Below are 6000 nucleotides of genomic sequence, written 5' to 3'. Positions count from 1 at the left end.
CAGGCCATACCTGGAAAAACTATTTACATGAACAAGATATAAAGCATATACTAATTTCCCGTTTTCACCCACAAGCAAGTTTAGTAGAGAGAACATTTGGAGAGTTAAATAAATTTTTCAGGTTATACATTGCATATAAACACACAAGATGGCCAGATCTGATACCTAAGTTTGTAGAAGTTCACAACGCAACCCCGCATGCTTCTATGGGGTATCCACCAAACGAGATTATAATGAATAATAATAGAGTTTTGAATGAGTGGCTGGCACCTTTGCCTAAGGTCCCAGTCATTCCTGAGCCTAAGGAAGAGAAGATAAGAAAAGCAGGGTGCAACCTTACCAGGTGCGCTCAGAAAAGGAAAGAAAAATATAATCGACATGTGACGAATAACCAAAAATTTAGTGTTGGGGACTTGGTACTCTTACGCAATCATCCTAAGTCCTCGGCATCTTTGAAACAGAATAGCAAGTGGCAATTGGTGTACAATGGACCTTTTAGAGTAGTAAGTGTGCCACATGAGTGTAGCTATCTCTTAGCAGATCCCCACTCAGGGAGAGTACGGGGACTGTATCCGCGTAAGGATGTAAAAGCATTCCTACAGTAAAAGACTAATAGTCATATGTGGACACCATTCTTTTGTAAATAATGAACATTAATGATGTGTGATCTTTAGAGATAATGTACTAGTGTAGAAGTGTTTAGTTATAAGAATATGACTGACTCTTTTAATTTGTGTTATCTAGAACATGCTCTAAATGTTTGCACAGATAATCTGATTAGTGCAATTATTTGTAGTGTTAAGCTGTGACAGAGTTCAATCAAAAAGAACATTTTAGTAATGATTAGTTAGTGTACTACATAATTTTCTATGTGCCCAAATTTGAAATATTTCTTGGAACAATCTTTTCTATTATGTGTATGTATGTATGTATATATGTGTAGTTGTCAGATTGACAGATTCGAACCCAGAATAATATCAATAATATGAGGCCCTGAGAACTTTATTATCTAACCAATGTTATTAGAGAAAATAATGCACCCAGTAGTGACCCGAGGGCACCACGGGAGGCAAACTTGTAGCAAATTTAAGTAGTGCAAAGTTACGCACAAAGAAGCTTCAATTGAAGCATGTGCAGATTCAAACAGTAAAAAAGAGCTAGCCAGATACAGTCCAAGTCAATTTTTGCCTACAGAGATTACACTGTAGTTACGTAGGACGTTGATAATAAAATGTGACATGAGTTCAAAGGAGTTATTGAACAATATGCCTGAATCTGGCTGGAATGCACAAATAAAATCTACTCGAACACGAATATAGATGACTTTTGGGCAAACTAATACCAAATTTTAATATTTTGTTACCATGTACGCAAATATCACACCTTGGTAAAGAGTTACGAATGTGCTGTTTTTTAAAAAAAAAAAAAAATTGTACAGCGGACATTGTAAATAAAAATAAAGGAACTTAAACAAAAGTGCAGTATTGTGCGGCAGAGACAGATAGTGACTGTTAAACCTGCAGCAATACGTCACGGAGTAGTTGTGTATAAGTGATAAAAAACTGTATCATCGCCGTGTGTGCAAATGGACAAGGAACTAGCACGACACGAACAGTGAACCGATAACGGACGGTGGATCAAGCTAGTGTCAAACTTTAACTCTTTGTGTGTCAAGGGACGCTAGGAAAGCGCATTGACTACAGAGATACATTTTGTCCAAAGGTGAAAACTTGTGTGTGACTAATGACAAGTCATGACATGGTGAAAAATATTGTATGCCCATAAAACGTGTTACTGTGACAACGAAACATTGTGCAAACCAGACTAGTGAAGGCCTACTGAGTAATAACTGCCACTAACTGTGTGCGTTCTTTCCCACAGCAGGAAAAATGCCTATAAGGATAGTACACTGTTTCTGAACTTGTTGCATGTTTCCTGGAGCACTGCCAGAAGACATCGCACGGGCGAGCGGATATCCAACGCGCATCCGGCTACATCAGCTATGCAGCGGCCGCAGCAGCCCGTAGCAGACCAGACAGACAGCCACGCCCTCCGCGCCGTAGCTGTCAACGCCGGGGGCGGTGACCTACACGGAGTCAGCGCGCCGCGCCGAGCGCCGCTCAACAATCACTCCGCACCGCTCACCAAATACAGCATTATTGATTTTTTTTTATGTTCACATAAACTGAATAACATGCCAATGACTTCATTTCGATAAACATTGAACATTTACTACGTAGGACAAGTGACCTTGTAGTGTATCACAAGAATAATAGTATCAGACTCAAAAAACTTCAGTCGAACTGTATGTGACTGTGATATTGTGTAACCGTTTGTGACGAACTGCTAATTTAATTCAAATGAATAACTGTTAAAGAGACAATATTGACCATGAACCAACTGGGATGGCTGGGCTCCGGCACAGTTTTGCCCAGGTTTTCTGTTTGCCTACGCCCAAATGGGGGAGCCATGAACTTATATAACCCTGGGACTAAATAAAAGAGCCATTCCGTAAAATATACAAGTGTAAAGAACGTTACTGGCACCATTGTGTCAAAGTGTAAAAACTCTTTGCCAAATGCTGCCAGGGGGCAATGTAACGTTCCCTGGCAAACTCACATTATTAAAGAACAAGAGTTTATTTGTACCATATACGCCGCTCTGGGCAAGTTGTATATATCGTAATTATTGAACAAAAATATTACTGAATGTGGTGTAAAAGACATTTGTTATTCTCCTTATATTTTTTGTTGTAGTATTTCTCTGTATTTAGGATAGGAATTTTTCTGTATTTATTATGTGATTGTAAAATGTGTCAGTATTTGCGATAGCAGAGATATATATAAAATGTTGTCAGAAGAGAATAATATCGTCAATTTGCAAAGAAATGTTAATAGTCAGCAATACTATTTAAGCACAATGCATTATGTATTCTTTGGTCTTCTCTGTTCAGAAGTCATTGCGGTAGGACACTGTGAAAGAGTTTTTTACGAATGGGTAGACTTCTTTTGTCTCTGTCTGGACTTAGCCGCCATTAGACGATGCGTTACGAATTAATGTGAGTTGTATTGTTGTTTGATCTAAATATATTAGAGTTTATCAAAAGTGTGAATTATTTATGTAAATTAGCTTGCCCACGTCATCTATAAAATTTCTTTAAGAATTTTTCAGCATTTTTTAGCGGTGTTGCTGGGCTGTGCCGCGACCAACAATAGACGGCACATTTAAAAAATTATCAAACCCGTAAATCGGGAACAGAAGCATAAAAATCAATAGTGAATTAAGAAATTGTTCTTCTTTTTCAGTGATCCTGTGGCTGATAAAATTTGAATTAATTATACGTTTGTGCATTCGTAGGCGGATAGCTAATGTTAGTTAACATTGAAATTTAAACAGTTTGGTTCTTTCAAAATATCTTAAATGTGTAATGAAGTAGGTTTGATCAGTGATAAATGTCGGCTTGGCAATAATTAAAACATTTTCTGCTAATAGAGGTAATCTTGTGTTCTATGGCTAGTGCCGGGACAAAATTCAGTAAAAATATTTAACAAAAAAAACCCACTGCATCTGGAAAGTGTATGCCAAGGCCGAATGATTTAAAGGACTCAATTCTCAACCTAATATTCTTAACCAGTTCATATGAGTTCACGTAAATATTATTTTTTCTTTAAATGTACGTAATTCTTAAGAAAGTAAAAATTTTTATTACCACACGAAAATAAGAGAGTGGTTCTACAACAAAGTTCGCACGAAAGAAAATTAACTTAAAAGCAAAAGATAAAATTTATTATTCTTCTTTAACGAAATTTCAAAATCAAAATCAATTCAATTCATTACGACGATTTCGTTAAAGCGACCAAGAAGTGTGTGTTCTCCAGCGGCCATTGATGTTGTACGAGAGTCTGTCTAACGGAGCCCCAAGCGGCAGTGGTTGGAATGTCTCGGGAGAGTGTTCGCAGAATTCCTCATCTTGATTTGAAATTTCATCCATACAAACTACATAAGTGCAATAATTGACGGTCAATGATTACTGGTTACGATTAGGATTTTGTCAACCAATGATACCAAAAATAAACAATGACGATGAATTTCTAGACAAGTTGTGGATGTCAGATGAGGCACATTTTCATCTCACAGGTTATGTGAATAAACACAACTATCGTTATGGGGCAAACACAAATCCTAATGATGTTCATGAGCCCCTTTACAGCTAGTAAAGTGACAGTATGGTGTGTTTCATCACCTAGGATTATCGGAACATATTTTTTCGCAAATGAACACGGAAACGCAGTAACTGTCAATGCCGATCGTTACATGGAGATGTTACGAACTTTTGTTACACCTGCATTGAACAACTTTCCAAACTTTCAAGAAGCCTGGTTTCAACAGGATGGAGCGACATCACACACTGCACGGCAATCAATGGCCTATGTGCGAGAATTTTTTGGCAACCGCGTGATCTCGCAATTCGGTAACATTCCCTGGCCCTAGATTTATCCATTTGTGATTTTTTTCTCATGGGGCTACCTCAAGAGCACAGTCTACACAATTCTACCAATAACCCTGGATGAGTTAAAACAGAGAATTCAGGATGCAATTCACAGTATACCAACTGAGATGTTGCAGCGGTCAATGAGGAATCTCAACAGCAGATTTCACAAATCTATTCATAAAGGAGGACGCCATCTAAAGGATGTAATTTTAAAAAAATGATAAATGCCATCAATATTTCGTAAATGGCAAAGTCATAAGGTTTCAATTACTATGAATGCAATTTCTTTCCTTCATCACTTCTAGTTTTATTGGATTGTGAAAATGTTCCTGTTTTTCTGTGTCACCCTGTACAACTGAAATGGAAGTGTCTGGACCCTCTTGACGCCCACACCAGTCTGTAGTTCACTCAAACAGAAACAAAACGTATGGACTCCGTAATCAGACTGAAGTCTCCCAATTCTCTTAATATCAGTTACCAGCTAAACTTTCAGTATCAAAATGGTACAAATGCATCTGAGCACTATGGGACTTAACATCTGAGGTCATCAGTCCCCTAGAACTTAGAGCTACTTAAACCTAACTAACTTAAGGACATCACACACATCCATGCCCGAGGCAGGGTTCGAACCTGCGACCGTAGCGGTCGCGCGGTTCCAGACTGAAGCACCTAGAACCGCTCGGCATCACCCTTTCAGTATCCATACCGTACCCTTCAGTTGAGTTATTCTGTTACCATGTATTAGTTTTATCATAGAATTCAATACATAAATGTTCTGCACATTTCTCCGAGAGACATTTCCATTCGGGTTTTTATTTGATAAGACATTTGATTGAAAACAAAAAGGGGAAAATGCTAGTCTACTGCTGTACGTGCCAAGATTTCTTAACCTTATGTGGGTAGTCGGTCTCAACCAGAGCCAACAATATGTATAATGGATTCTTTAAAACTCCCATAAGACAGACCAGCTTACTGGGAACTGTACTGTTTGTGGTGATTAACAAATACACAAACAACAGCCCCTCTAACCAGTACATGTCAAAGATTTTAGCTTGGTGCCACTGGATGTCCTCCTTTGAGACAAACAACTTTTTGTTAATCTGATTTGTAGTTTACCAGATATTTCCATAAACAGTTTCAAATGCCTCATCCCATATATGTCCTCTTGGTTCATGAACGTAGTACTCAGTCTGTTTCGCATGAGTCAGTTTTGTGTCACCTTATTTACAGTTCCTCATAACAAATATACATACTCCATCACACCTACATGTTTTTTATGCAGATAAACAACTTTTCACTACAAAATCTGTAATTGTAGCAATGCATGTTTGCTTTTCTGTCAACCAAATCACATTTATGTAAAGAACATTGTCTAAGAGCACATCTAATTTGCTCATTTTACTACTTAAACCTCATACATTTTGGTACAGCAATGTTAAATAATTACACACTTTATTTGCCTACTGTTCACCATTGTAATTCCTTGGTTCTGTTTCATATAAAAATAT

The sequence above is a fragment of the Schistocerca americana genome, chromosome 7, assembly GCF_021461395.2.
Source record: "Schistocerca americana isolate TAMUIC-IGC-003095 chromosome 7, iqSchAmer2.1, whole genome shotgun sequence".
Lineage (NCBI taxonomy): Eukaryota > Metazoa > Arthropoda > Insecta > Orthoptera > Acrididae > Schistocerca > Schistocerca americana.
This window is presented reverse-complemented; position numbering follows the sequence as displayed.